The 15,158-nt window shown below is 46.3% G+C and overlaps 1 long non-coding RNA gene across 1 annotated transcript; it reads left to right on the top strand.

Annotated features, from left to right (window-relative positions):
* Window positions 1-12,454: 12,454 nt before the first annotated feature.
* Window positions 12,455-14,386, top strand: LOC135514574 (uncharacterized). Its single transcript, XR_010451701.1, has 2 exons — window positions 12,455-13,022; window positions 13,200-14,386. It is a non-coding gene; the product is annotated as an uncharacterized LOC135514574 (long non-coding RNA).
* Window positions 14,387-15,158: the final 772 nt, after the last annotated feature.

Here is a 15,158-nt window from a genome sequence, read left to right as displayed (position 1 = left end):
CTAAGCGGTCTGGAGCAGGTTTTCATCAAGGATCTCTCTGTACTTTGCGTTCATTTTCCCCTCGATCCTGACTTGTCACCCTGTCCCTCCCGCTAAAAAACATCTGCACAGCATGATGCTGTCACCATCATGCTTCACCGTAGGGATGGTGCCAGGTTTCCTCCAGACGTAAAGCTTGGCATTCAGGCCAAAGAGTTCAATCTTTGTTTCATCAGACCAGAGAATCTTATTTCTCATGGTCTGAGAGTCTTTAAGTGCCTTTTGGCAAACTCCATATTCCTTTTACTGAGGAGTGGCTTCCGTCTGGCCACTCTAACATAAAGGCCTGATTGGTGGAGTGCTGCAGAGATGGTTGTCTTTCTGGAAAGTTCTCCTATCTCCACAGAGGAGCTCTGGAGCTCTGTCAGAGTGACCATCGGGTTCTTGGTCACTTCCCTGACAAAGGCCCTTCTCCGCCAATTGGTCAGTTTGGCCAGGTTGCCAGCTCTAGGAAGAGTCTTGGTGGTTCCAAACTTCTTCCATTTAAGAATGACGGAGGATCACTGTGTTGTTGGGGACCTTCAATGCTGCAGACATTTTTTGGTATCCTTCCCCAGATCTGTGCCTTGACACAATCCTGTCTCGGAGCTCTGCGGACAATTCCTTCAATTTCATGGCTTGGTATTTGCTCTGACATTCACAGTCAACTGTGAGACCTTATATAAATAGGTTTGTGCCTTTCCAAATCATGTCCAATCAATTTAATTTACCACAGGTGGACCCCAATCAAGTTGTAGAAACATCTCAAGGATTATCAATGGAAAAAGGATGCACCTGAGCTCAATATCGAGTCTTATAGCAAAGGGTATGAATACCTATGTAAATAAGATATTTCTGTTTTTTTATTCTTTATAAATTTACAAACCTTTCTAAAAACCTGTTTTCGCTTTGTCATTATGGGTATTGTGTGTAGATTGATGAGGGAAAAAATGATTTAATCCATTTAGAATAAGGCTGTAATGTAACAAAATGTGAAAAAATTCTAAGGGTCTTAATACTTTCTGAATGCACTGTATATGTCGACAGAAAGTTGCAATGGGGAAAACATCTCTTAAATGGGCTCTTCTCTTCATTAAAAAAAAACAATGTCAAAGGAAGAGGCTGAGAAAGAGAAAGGGAAAGAAATAGGTACCACTGAGAAAGAGGTATCTCCCCATCACCCCTTTCTCCCACTCCAGACCTGGTGTCTGAAAGGCATCAGGAACAGGTGACTCAGTGTTTGTGACAGTTGCTCAGACTCGAGGACGGAAAATCCTCTTATGCTGCCCGTGGAGAGCATAGCAACGCCCCATCCTTGTCCGTCCAGTCAACCACTCCATGGAACCCTCTTTTCACAGCTAGGTTAACACTGGAGCCGAAGCCTAACGCGAGTTCAGCATGCTTGTTACTGTAAACTTTAGTGGAAATCACACACTGCTATCTATGTGATATGTGTCTCAATTCAAGTTCAGATGTGCTCCTCTGTGTTGTTTACCTCGAAAGCATATATACAAATGCACGCACACACACACACACGCACGCACGCACGCACACACACACACACACACACACACACACACACACACACACACACACTGGCATAGGGAGTTGGGTCACTTTAGTCCATTATCTGTACTCTGTCCTTGTGACCCTTCCGCTCATGTATTCATGTGTGTGAACCCCCCCACAAATTCACTGGATTACCATAATGTTAATGGGTTTCATGTGCAGTATGTGGCAAGGTGTTCTTGGCCATACCACTTTCCTGCAGTCAGTGATCAAAAGCACCCTCTTTGGTCTCATGTGTGGAATGTTATTAATTATTATTAATTTATTTATTTTACAACAAAAATCCAGTATTTTCTTTGTCAAACAGTTTTATTATATTTCAGTCTTCTAACGTAGACACTGGCAGTCGAGAACAGGTGCAGGTGGTAAGTTTAATATAACAAACATGGAAAAATACAACACAGGAGTAGCATCTTGACATGAAACACAAGCAATACTGCCTGGGGAAAGAACCGAAGGGAGTGCCAGATAGCAGGGAGGTAATAAATGAGGTAATGGAGTCCAGGTGTGCCTCATGATGAAGCACAGGTGCGTGTAATGATGGTTGCCAGGACCGGTGGGTAGTACACCGGGACTCCACACCAACCTTTGGGGACCACCCTTGAGGAGAGAGAAGCGGCGATGGAGCTAAAGAAGACCGGTGGGTAGTACACAGGGACTCCACACCAACCTTTGGGGACCACCCTTGAGAGAGAAAGAGGAGTACACAGGGACTCAACACCAACCTTTGGCGATGGAGCTAAAGAAGACCGGTGGGTAGTACACAGGGACTCAACACCAACCTTTGGGGACCACCCTTGAGGAGAGAGGATGGAGCGAAGACCGGTGGGTATGGAGCTAAAGAAGACCGGTGGGTAGTACACAGGGACTCAACACCAACCTTTGGGGACCACCCTTGAGGAGAGAGGAGCGGCGATGGAGCTAAAGAAGACCGGTGGGTAGTACACAGGGACTCAACACCAACCTTTGGGGACCACCCTTGAGGAGAGAGGAGGAGCGAAGACGATGGAGCTAAAGAAGACCGGTGGGTAGTACACCAGGACTCAACACCAACCTTTGGGGACCACCCTTGAGGAGAGAGAAGCGGCGATGGAGCTAAAGAAGACCGGTGGGTAGTACACAGGGACTCAACACCAACCTTTGGGGACCACCCTTGAGGAGAGAGGAGCGGCGATGGAGCTAAAGAAGACCGGTGGGTAGTACACCAGGACTCAGCACCAACCTTTGGGGACCACCCTTGAGGAGAGAGGAGCGGCGATGGAGCTAAAGAAGACCGGTGGGTAGTACACCAGGACTCAACACCAACCTTTGGGGACCACCCTTGAGAGAGGAGCGGCGATGGAGCTAAAGAAGACCGGTGGGTAGTACACCAGGACTCCACACCAACCTTTGGGGAGGAGAGAGAAGTGGCGATGGAGCTAAAGAAGACACCCTTGAGGAGAGAGAAGCGGCGATGGAGCTAAAGAAGACCGGTGGGTAGTACACAGGGACTCAACACCAACCTTTGGGGACCACCCTTGAGGAGAGAGAAGCGGCGAAGGAGCTAAAGAAGACCGGTGGGTAGTACACCAGGACTCCACACCAACCTTTGGAGACCACCCTTGAGGAGAGAGGAGCGGCGATGGAGCTAAAGAAGACCGGTGGGTAGTACACCAGGACTCAACACCAACCTTTGGGGACCACCCTTGAGGAGAGAGAAGCGGCAATGGAGCTAAAGAAGACCGGTGGGTGGTACACAGGGACTCAACACCAACCTTTGGGGACCACCCTTGAGGAGAGAGAAGCGGCAATGGAGCTAAAGAAGACCGGTGGGTAGTACACAGGGACTCCACACCAACCTTTGGGGACCACCCTTGAGGAGAGAGGAGCGGCGATGGAGCTAAAGAAGACCGGTGGGTAGTACACAGGGACTCCACACCAACCTTTGGGAACCACCCTTGAGGAGAGAGGAGCGGCGATGGAGCTAAAGAAGACCGGTGGGTAGTACACAGGGACTCAACACCAACCTTTGGGGACCACCCTTGAGGAGAGAGAAGCGGCGATGGAGCTAAAGAAGACCGGTGGGTAGTACACCAGGACTCCACACCAACCTTTGGGGACCACCCTTGAGAGAGGAGCGGCGATGGAGCTAAAGAAGACCGGTGGGTAGTACACAGGGACTCAACACCAACCTTTGGGGACCACCCTTGAGGAGAGGGGAGCGGCGATGGAGCTAAAGAAGACCGGTGGGTAGTACACCAGGACTCAACACCAACCTTTGGGGACCACCCTTGAGAGAGGAGCGGCGATGGAGCTAAAGATGACCGGTGGGTAGTACACAGGGACTCCACACCAACCTTTGTGGACCACCCTTGAGGAGAGAGAAGCGGCGATGGAGCTAAAGAAGACCGGTGGGTAGTACACCAGGACTCAACACCAACCTTTGGTGACCACCCTTGAGGAGAGAGGAGCGGCGATGGAGCTAAAGAAGACCAGTGGGTAGTACACCAGGACTCAACACCAACCTTTGGGGACCACCCTTGAGAGAGAAGCGGCAATGGAGCTAAAGATGACCGGTGGGTAGTACACAGGGACTCCACACCAACCTTTGGGGACCACCCTTGAGAGAGGAGCGGCGATGGAGCTAAAGAAGACCGGTGGGTAGTACACCGGGACTCCACACCAACCTTTGGGGACCACCCTTGAGGAGAGAGAAGCGGCGATGGAGCTAAAGAGGACCGGTGGGTAGTACACAGGGACTCAACACCAACCTTTGTGGACCACCCTTGAGGAGAGAGGAGCGGCGATGGAGCTAAAGAAGACCGGTGGGTAGTACACCAGGACTCAACACCAACCTTCGGGGACCACCCTTGAGGAGAGAGGAGGAGCGAAGACGATGGAGCTAAAGAAGACCGGTGGGTAGTACACCAGGACTCAACACCAACCTGGAGCTAACACCAACCTTGGGGACCACCCTTGAGGAGAGAGCGAGGAGCTAAAGAAGACGATGGAGCTAAAGAAGACCGGTGGGTAGTACACCAGGACTCAACACCAACCTTTGGGGACCACCCTTGAGAGAGGAGCGGCGATGGAGCTAAAGAAGACCGGTGGGTAGTACACCAGGACTCCACACCAACCTTTGGGGACCACCCTTGAGGAGAGAGAAGCGGCGATGGAGCTAAAGAAGACCGGTGGGTAGTACACCAGGACTCAACACCAACCTTTGGGGACCACCCTTGAGGAGAGAGGAGCGGCGATGGAGCTAAAGAAGACCGGTGGGTAGTACACCAGGACTCAACACCAACCTTTGGGGACCACCCTTGAGAGAGGAGCGGCGATGGAGCTAAAGAAGACCGGTGGGTAGTACACAGGGACTCCACACCAACCTTTGGGGACCACCCTTGAGAGAGGAGCGGCGATGGAGCTAAAGAAGACCGGTGGGTAGTACACCGGGACTCCACACCAACCTCTGGGGACCACCCTTGAGGAGAGAGAAGCGGCGATGGAGCTAAAGAAGACCGGTGGGTAGTACACAGGGACTCAACACCAACCTTTGGGGACCACCCTTGAGGAGAGAGAAGCGGCGATGGAGCTAAAGAAGACCGGTGGGTAGTACACCAGGACTCCACACCAACCTTTGGGGACCACCCTTGAGGAGAGAGGAGCGGCGATGGAGCTAAAGAAGACCGGTGGGTAGTACACCAGGACTCAACACCAACCTTTGGGGACCACCCTTGAGGAGAGAGCTAAAGAAGACCAGTGGGTAGTACGGCGATGGAGCTAAAGAAGACCGGTGGGTAGTACACAGGGACTCAACACCAACCTTTGGGGACCACCCTTGAGGAGAGAGAAGTGGCGATGGAGCTAAAGAAGACCGGTGGGTAGTACACAGGGACTCCACACCAACCTTTGGGGACCACCCTTGAGGAGAGAGGAAAAGAAGACGATGGAGCTAAAGAAGACCGGTGGGTAGTACACAGGGACTCCACACCAACCTGGAGCTAAAGAAGACCGGTTGGGGACCACCCTTGAGGAGAGAGGAGCGGCGATGGAGCTAAAGAAGACCGGTGGGTAGTACACAGGGACTCAACACCAACCTTTGGGGACCACCCTTGAGAGAGGAGCGGCGATGGAGCTAAAGAAGACCGGTGGGTAGTACACAGGGACTCCACACCAACCTTTGGGGACCACCCTTGAGGAGAGAGAAGCGGCGATGGAGCTAAAGAAGACCGGTGGGTAGTACACAGGGACTCCACACCAACCTTTGGGGACCACCCTTAAGGAGAGAGGAGCGGCGATGGAGCTAAAGCTCCTGAGGAAACCGCAGTAGAAGTTGGCAAACCACAAAAAAACGTTGTAACCCGTTTATGGTGGTTGGGACTGGCCATAACCTGACTGCATCTACCTTCTTGACGTCCATCTTCACTCCTTGCGGGCTGATTTGGTAGTCTCGGAAGGAGATGTACTTCTCAGCCTTGACAAACAGGTGGTTAGCCAGGAGGCGTTCCAGGACTACTCCGACTTGAGCGATGTGATCCTCCAAGGTAGCCAGGATGCCGTTGATATACACGACCACCTGCCGTCTTAGCATATCCCGGGACACCTCGTTGACGAATGCCTGGAACACTGACGGAGTATTGGCTAAGCCAAATGGCATCACCAAGTACTCGTAGTGACCAGACATTGTGCTAAAAGCTGTCTTCCATTCATCCCCCTCCCGGATGCGGATGAGATTGTATGCACTCCGCAGATCCAATTTGGTAAAGAACCGGGCCACACGGAGCTGTTCGATGGCATTAATGGGAGAAGGTAACGGTACTTGGTGGTGATGTCATTGAGTCCTCTTGTAATCAATACACAGGGGTAACCCTCCAACCTTCTTGGCCATGAAGAAGAAGCCTGCAGAAGTGGACGTGTGGATGAAACCTTGTTGGAGCACCTCATGGAAGTACTCCTCCATGGCCTTGGTTTCAGCCACCGACAGAGGGCAGATGCGTCTGGGTGGGGGCACAGAGCCCAGGGGCGATGAGGAGGGAGACAGGTGGAGCAGATTTAGGGAAATACCTTCCCCAGGTCCTGGTATACCTTCGGGATGTTGGGCTGAAGGGCAACCACAGGACTCTCAACTGACGTGGAACCAAAGGGGATGGGAAAGCCGACCATTCGGCATTCGGGTGCCCAGTCCATGATTTTCATCCTTAACCATGAGATGGTGGGGTTATGGCTTTGAAGCCAAGGGAGGCCGAGGAGGATCTTGTGAGCGGGTGATGAAGGGAATGTTCTCCTGATGGATGGACCCCACCGTGAGGGTGAGTGGTTCGGTGATGTGTGTGATGGTCCCGGGACCAGGAGAGCAGGTATGAGGTGATGTTTAAGAGAGGAGGCAAGAGTCTGGTCAGTAAAGTTCCCCGTGGCACCGGAATCCACTAATGCTGTAGAAACAGACGCTGGGAGTCGAGAAACAGGTGCAGGTGTTAAGTTTAATATAACAAATAACTATACAACATAGGAATAGTGTATTGACATGAAACACAGAAACAATACTGCCTGTGGAAAGAACCTAATGGAGTGCCAGATAAAGGGTAGGTAATAAGTGAGGTAATGGAGTCCAGGTGTGCCTCATGATGAAGCACAGGTGTGTGCAATGATGGTTGCCAGGACTGGTGGGTAGTAAACCGGCGCCGTCGAACGCCAGAGGGGATTAGCGGGAATAGGCGTGACGGTGATGTATATAAAGTGTAATATTGGGATGCAAACTCAAAATGTCAACTCTATATCTGACATGGTAAAGGTGTCTTCTTTTTTCTTAAGCCCATAACCATGTCTGTGAGGTGTATACTTTTGTTTCAAAGTGTATGTCACTGTGTGACCCTGATTTAGCCCACTGCAGTAAAAGGTTATTAACCTTCTGTCTTATGTAACCATACCAAACGTCACATATCATACTAATTTGAGTGCCCTTGATTTACATTTACTGTTACGTCCACTCTACACTGAGTATACCAAACATTAGGAACATCTTCCTAATATTGAGTTGCACCTCGCTTTTGTCCTCAGAACAGACTCAATTCATCAAGGCATGGACTCTACAAGGTGTCGAAAGCGTTCCACAGGGATGCTGGTCCATGTTGACTCCAATGCTTCCCACAGTTGTGTCAAGTTGGCTGGATGGACCATTTGGGTGGTGGACCATTCTTGATACACACAGGAAACTGTTGAGTGTGAAAAACCCAGCAGCATTGCAGTTCTTGACACAAACCGATGCACCTGGCAACTACTACTAAACCCCAATCAAAGGAACTTAAATATGTTGTCTTGCCCATTCACCCTCTGAATGGCACACATACACAATCAATGTCTCAATTTTCTCAAGGCTTAAAAATCCTTATTTGACCTGTCTTCTCCCGTTCATCTACACTGATTGAAGTAGTATAGTGACATCAATAAGGGATCATAGCATTCACCTGGATTCACCTGGTCAGTCTATGTCATGGAAAGAGCGAGTGTTCTTAATGTTTTGTATACTCAATGAATGAGACCAGTCTTTGTGTGGACAGTCATTGAGCAGAACTAAGACAAACGTCGGGAACGAGACTCCTCAACCCAGCGATGACCGAGCCCGACAACAGAGCCCTGTGTGTGTGTCGACTGAGGACATCCTCCATCAGATGACCTGAATACAGAGTCCCCCTGCCTAACTCATGTCACATTCAGCCACTTTGATAGAACAGTGCTCTCTCTTCACAGAACACTCCCTAGGCCAACACTAGGCTACTTTGTCAAATTCACTTTCTGCTCTTTTATTCTAGACATAATCCTATCTGTTGGCCTTCACACCTCTCTTGCAATGCAAGATGCAAAACGACGTTGGGTAGCAAAAGTACAGAGGTGCAGCCCTCCAATTTTAAACTCAATGCAAGTACTGGTACGCTGGATCGCCATGAGATGCAAACATTTTCTCCAAACATTCACTGCTCTATCCTCATGTTTGCCAGCTTTGACCATTAATAGTCTAATGTAGGGCATTGAATATGGCCACAGAATATGGCCCACAATCTTGTGGCCATCAGCTCTCAACCAGAGGAGGCTGGTGGGAGGAGATATAGGAGGATGGGTTCATTGTAATGGCTGGAATGGAATAAATGGAACAGTACCAAAAACATCAAATATATGGAAACCACGAAACCATGTTTGACTCCATTCCATTTATTCCATTCCAGCCCGTTCCTCTCACCAACCTCCCCTGCAATATAGCCTTGTTGAATACAGTATTTAAAATGTGCTGTTGCCGATTTTATTTTTCGTTGAGTTACTCCTTTAATGTATATTGTGGTACAGTGGGTTATTTTGTACCGGGCAGCCATTGGGTTATCTTTATTCCCCTGCTGGCATTAGGTTATCTTTATTCCCCTGCTGGCATTAGGTTATCTTTATTCCCCTGCTGGCATTAGGTTATCTTTATTCCCCTGCTGGCATTAGGTTATCTTTATTCCCCTGCTCATTAGGTTATCTTTATTCCCCTGGGCATTAGGTTATCTTTATTCCCCTGCTGGCATTAGGTTATCTTTATTCCCCTGCTGGCATTAGGTTATCTTTATTCCCCTGCTGGCATTAGGTTATCTTTATTCCCCTGCTGGCATTAGGTTATCTTTATTCCCCTGCTGGCATTAGGTTATCTTTATTCCCCTGCTGGCATTAGGTTATCTTTATTCCCCTGCTGGCATTAGGTTATCTTTATTCCCTTTATTCCACTGCTGGCATTGGGTTATCTGGGCATTAGGTTATTTATTCCCCTTTTATTATCTTTATTCCCCTGCTGGCATTAGCTGGAACAGAAATATAGTAATCTGAGTCAAATGACTTTGACACCCCTGTGCCAGTATTTATCAAGAGTCTCAGAGCTGGAGTGTGGATCGAGGAGCAGGTCCTCTACCCCTGTCCATGATAATCTGATCCATTGTAATCTGAAAGGCAAAAGTGATACTTGATCATCATTCCTACTCTGAGGCATTGTTAAATATACCTTTTTCATTCAGAAGGGTTGGGTTAAATGCAGAAGACACACTTCGGTTGAATGCGTTCAGTTGTACAGCTGACTTGGTATTCCCCTTTCTCCAATAGACTGAGACGCTTACAAAACGGGCCCAGGTTGCTGCCCTGGTGTTCTACTGTTAATCATCGCCATCTAGTGGTTACGGACCTTTAATGCAATATCCCTGTGATTTCACCCAAACATTCCTACTAGCTAGACATTTGTCTGGGCATTCCCTAGTCAAATCAAATCAAATTTGATTAGTTACATGCGCCCCGAACACAACAGGTGTAAACTTTACAGTGAAATGCTTACTTACCAGCCCCTAACCAACAATGCAGTTTAAAGGAAAAAATATGAATAAGAATAAGAAATAAAATTAACAAGTAATTAAAGAGCAGCAGTACAATAACAATAGCGAGACTATATACAGGGCCATCAGCTCTGTACAGAGCTCTGTACCTGTACAGAGTCAATGTGCGGGGGCACCAGTTAGTTGAGGTAATATGTACATGTAGGTAGATTTATTAAGTGACTATGCATAGATGATAACAACAGAGTAGCAGATGTGTAAAAGAGGGGGGGACAATGCAAATAGTCTGGGAGGCCATTTGATTAGATGTTCAGGAGTCTTATGGCTTGGGGGTTGAAGCTGTTTAGAAGCCTCTTGGACCTAGACTTGGCGTCACCTCTTGCTGTGCTGTAGCAGAGAGAACAGTCTATGACTAGGGTGGCTAGAGTATTTGATAATTTTTAGGGCCTTCCTCTGATACCGCCTGGTATAGAGGTCCTGGATGGCAGGAAGCTTCGCCTCAGTGATTTACTGGGCCGTACGCACTACACTCATTAGTGCCTTGCGGTCGGAGGCAGAGCAGTGGCCATAGCAGGTAGTGATGCAACCAGTCAGGATGCTCTCCATGGTGCAGCTGTAGAACCTTTAGAGGATCTGTGGACCCATGCCAAACCTTTTCTGTCTCCTGAGGGGAAATAGGTTTTGTCATGTCATCTTCAAGACTGTCTTGGTGTGCTTGGACCATGTTAGTTTGTTGGTGATGTGGACGCCAAGGAACTTGAAGCTCTCAACCTGCTCTACTACAGCCCCGTCGTTGAGGATAGGGGCTTGCTCGGTCCTCTTTTTCCTGTAGTCCACAATCATCTCCTTTGTCTTGATCACGTTGAGGTAGAGGTTGTTGTCCTGGCACCACATGGACTCTAACCTCCTCCCTATAGGCTGTTTCATCATTGTGGGATGATCAAGCCTACCACTGTTGTGTCATCAGCAAACTTAATGCTGGTGTTGAAGTCGTGCCTGGTCGTGCAGTCCTGAGTGAACAGGGAGAACAGGAGGGGACTGAGCACGCACCCCTGAGGGGCCTCTGTGTTGAGGATCACCTTGGTGAATGTGTTGTTGCCTACCCTTACCACCTGGGGGCGGCCTGTCAGGAAGTCCAGGATCCAGTTGCAGAGGGAGGTTTTAAGTCCCAGGGTCCTTAGCTTAGTGATGAGCTTTGAGGGCACTGTGGTGTTGAACGCTGACCTGTCAATGAATAGCATTCTCACATAGGTGTTCCTTATGTCCAGGTGGGAAAGGGCAGTGTGGAGTGCAATAGAGATCGCATCATCTGTGGATCTGTTGGGGCGGTATGCAAATTGGAGTGGGTCTAGGGTTTCTGGGATAATGGTGTTGATGTGAGCCATGACCAAAGCACTTCATGGCTACCGACTTGAGTGCTACGGAACGATAATAATTTAGGCAGGTCCTTGTTCACTTCGAGAATATTAAATATGGTGTGACTCATCTTTGGAGAGCTATCCTTTAGAAAATACTGTTAGGCCTACTAATACAGTTACTAGTTTTAGATTGTAGGGTTCTATATTATGTCTAGTGGGGATTGCCCAGTGGTGGAAAAAGTACCCAATTGTCATACTTGAATAAAAGTCAAGATACCTTAATAGGAAATGACTCAAGTAAAACTGAAAGTAACCCGGTAAAATACTACTTAAAAGTCTAAAGTCTAATTCCTTATATTAAGCAAACCAGACAGCACAAATTATATTCGTTTTTTTTACGGTTAGACAGGGGCACGTCATTTCAAGGTCGAGTTTTTATTTACATTTGGTCGAGTTGTCAACTAACGTGAATTCAACAAAAACAAAAAATGTCACCATGTCATTGGACAGGTTGAAAAAAAGGGAAGACATATTTTATTTTGATTACTTTTTACAAATCCAATCAGTTTTACACATTGATTCAACATCAGCAATTTAAATGTTTTGTTAAATTACATGGAAACAACATTGATTCAACCAGTTTTTGCCCAGTGTGCATGACCAGAAACAAAACAATGTGACCAAAGTCATATAATTGATATGCTATTATTCAGAATATTATTTGTTTTTTTAACCTTTATTTAACCAGTAAGTTAACTCTGGTTAACTTTTACCCAGGGTGCCTTTAGCAGCTCAGTGAATTTCCATCCATTTGTTCCCTGTGGTCAATGTCAAGTCCTTGGAGAAACATGAGAGTGTATGACTGACTGACCGCAAATAGCAGGAGACAGGCCACAATAGGCCTACAACAATACTGACTCATTGGTTGTTTGATTCACTGATTCTACAGAAAGCTGAAGCTTAAATTGTGAAATTTGCTGGGCGAAACTAATACCCAAATCACCAGCCTAATGTGGAAGTTCCCTTTTCAGTGTACATCTGTCTGATTATATATGAAAGCCTGAAAGGTTACTCAAGGGGTATGTTGGTGTATGTTAATAGCACTGTAAAAGAAAACCACAGAGTATGAAGCTGAACCTATTAATGTATGTGTAATCACTCTCTTTGACGCACACAGAAAATAGCCTAAAGCAAAATGTGTCTCAGAACTGTGGGAAAGAATGCATTGTGCAACAACTCCTAACTTCCCAGAGCTACTTATTGAGTGGATTGTCAAACAACTAGAGTCGAGGGTGGTTATATCCTTAACTGCTATGTCATTTTATTTCTTGGCGGGATGGGAATAGGCTAAATATAAAATATGTAGAGCACTTGTCTTATCACACAGGCAAGTAGTCCATCCAAGTCCAATCAGACTTCGGTAGCATTTTCTGCCATCTTGCGTGAGTTATCTGTGAAAGAGACTAAAATTAAATAATTTGCAGGCCTATGTATCAACAATTGGAAATTCCCATCGATTTGATGATGTCATTACACACAAGCTTTGAAGCAAGAGAGCACTGCGATGCATCATGACATTGCCGCCTGATATCAAGAGGAGAGTAACGTATTTACCTCGACTGTTTTAAAGAAAACTTGATGAATATCTAAAGCCTGTTTCGTCATAACAAGGAAAGTCTGTCTTCCACGCCAACCTTGGGTCGGGAGTTAAACTACTCTGCACAAGTTGAAGTTTAAAATCGGCAGGCATATTGTAAGTACTCAACAGTTTCTGGCAGCGTTTACTTTGGTAGTCTACTTTCCCACCACGCGGTTAATGTGTGGTTGCGTTTCCGGTTATGTAATAGTAATTTAGTATACGTTTTGAAAAATACATGGAAAAGAGTACAAACAAAATAGATGTAATTAATATTATTTATATTTGTGAAAGTGACGCTGCGGTTGTCCAACCCAAGACCACGTCCATTTCACTGGAGAAGCTATGATGACAGACGTCTTGAATATGTTTTTCATCGGGACAGCGTTCACTGTCCTCGCAGCGCTGATGGGAATGGTGGATTCATTTGGTGGTCTCATGTATGTCCAAGACGCGGATCCTGCAGAGTATTTACAGTTGGACAGCAGTACTGACAGGCGGATGTCTTGAACCCATTCGAGAGGTTCAGTGAGTACCAAACACATTGGACCATGATGAGGACGTCATGTGGAGTGGAATTAACACGAACAGGCTTGGTTTATGTTATGTTTTCGTGTGTCAATTACTGCTTGCACTGTACAATGTGTACACTGATTTTTACAATAACATTATTGAGTCTTTTATCATGGTTCCTTTCAGTTCCACTAGTTGGTTGGTGTCCCACTCCCACTGGGCAAAAAACTGGTTGAATCAGCGCTGTTTCCACGTTATTTCAACCCCCGAAAAATCTATGTGATGACGTTGAATGAGTGGAAAACTGATTGGATTTGTAAAAAGTCATCAACGTAAGGACACTGTCTCTTTTTTAACCTGAATCCAATGACATGGTGATATTTTTTGGTGAATTGTGCAATTCAGAACTAGACGTGGAACTGACGTCTGTGCGCAGTGGGGTTTGATTTATACAGGTCACACGGGTTTGATGAGTTTAACTTGTTTTTCACATTTGAAGAACACCCTATTTGATGTTTATAGTAGGCTATTATTAAAGTACTAGGTCATATTGACAGCTATTATAATGTATTTCTATCCATTATATACTATACTAATACTTACTTGGTAGGACAGCATGTAGAGCGTTGGGGCTGTAACTGAAAGATCGCAGGTTTGAATCCCCGAGCTGACTAGAAGGGGAAAATCTGTCCGTGCCCTTGAGCAAGTTACTTCATTTAGCAAACGCTAAATCGCTCTGGATGGGAGCGTCTGCTAAATGACAAAAATGTACTAATCTGTATACACGGCATTGCCTATATCATGTAGGCTATTTGTTGTATATTGAAGATCACATCATGTGTGAAAGAAAAAGGGCAACATTATGCACTAATTGACTCTTCATCATGCACTGTAATATTGTGTCATAAACAAAGTTGTAAAGAATAAACACTTTTATAGGATATTGTCAATAAAATGAATAAACACTATTGCTTGTCTTTTGACCACTCCCTTTTTTTGTATGAATGAATGAGGATGCAGGAGAAACCAAGCCGGATGCCATATCCTTACATAGATTTGCTTTCAAATATACAGTAACATGAGTAGCCTGCTTCATTGATCACACAGCATAAACTAGGGTATAGTATAGGCTGCAGGTGTTTTCCATCACAGATCACACAGGAAACAGAATCAAGTAAATTAACTGAAAATGCTAAACAATGAGAAAACATGACACAGTAGATGTCTAACTATTCTCAATGTTCTATGTATCAGTTTCATATTGACCAACTTCTGTAATGATGTAGGCCTTTACATCATTCAGAATCACTATAGTCTTCAGGTTGGCCTTTTTAGCTACTGGGGCTATTAGACAATGCTACTGTTGACTGAAATGCAATGCTTTTATGCCAGGCTATTAGCCACTGGTGCTACTAGCCACATCATTTTGTACTATGCCCTTGCATCTAAGATGTAAGTTGCTCTCTCATCTTGCATATAATTTGATTTGATATACTTCATTGTCCCAGAGGGGAAATTTGACTTGGACAATTAAAGAGTGCTGCTGATTCCACATAAATACATACAATCAATTGACACAACAGACATAGAATGTATGCCAGCAAGGCTGTGACTTAGGTTCCACATGATGTAAGTCCTACAGGCCAGTATTCAGTCCATTATTGTTATCTCCCTAATCAACCTCTGTGTTTCCCCTGCTGTTTACAAAATCTATTGACATGGGGACAAAATAATGTTTAT

This window comes from Oncorhynchus masou, chromosome 26 (genome assembly GCF_036934945.1).
Source record: "Oncorhynchus masou masou isolate Uvic2021 chromosome 26, UVic_Omas_1.1, whole genome shotgun sequence".
Classification (NCBI taxonomy): domain Eukaryota; kingdom Metazoa; phylum Chordata; class Actinopteri; order Salmoniformes; family Salmonidae; genus Oncorhynchus; species Oncorhynchus masou.
This window is presented reverse-complemented; position numbering and strand designations above follow the sequence as displayed.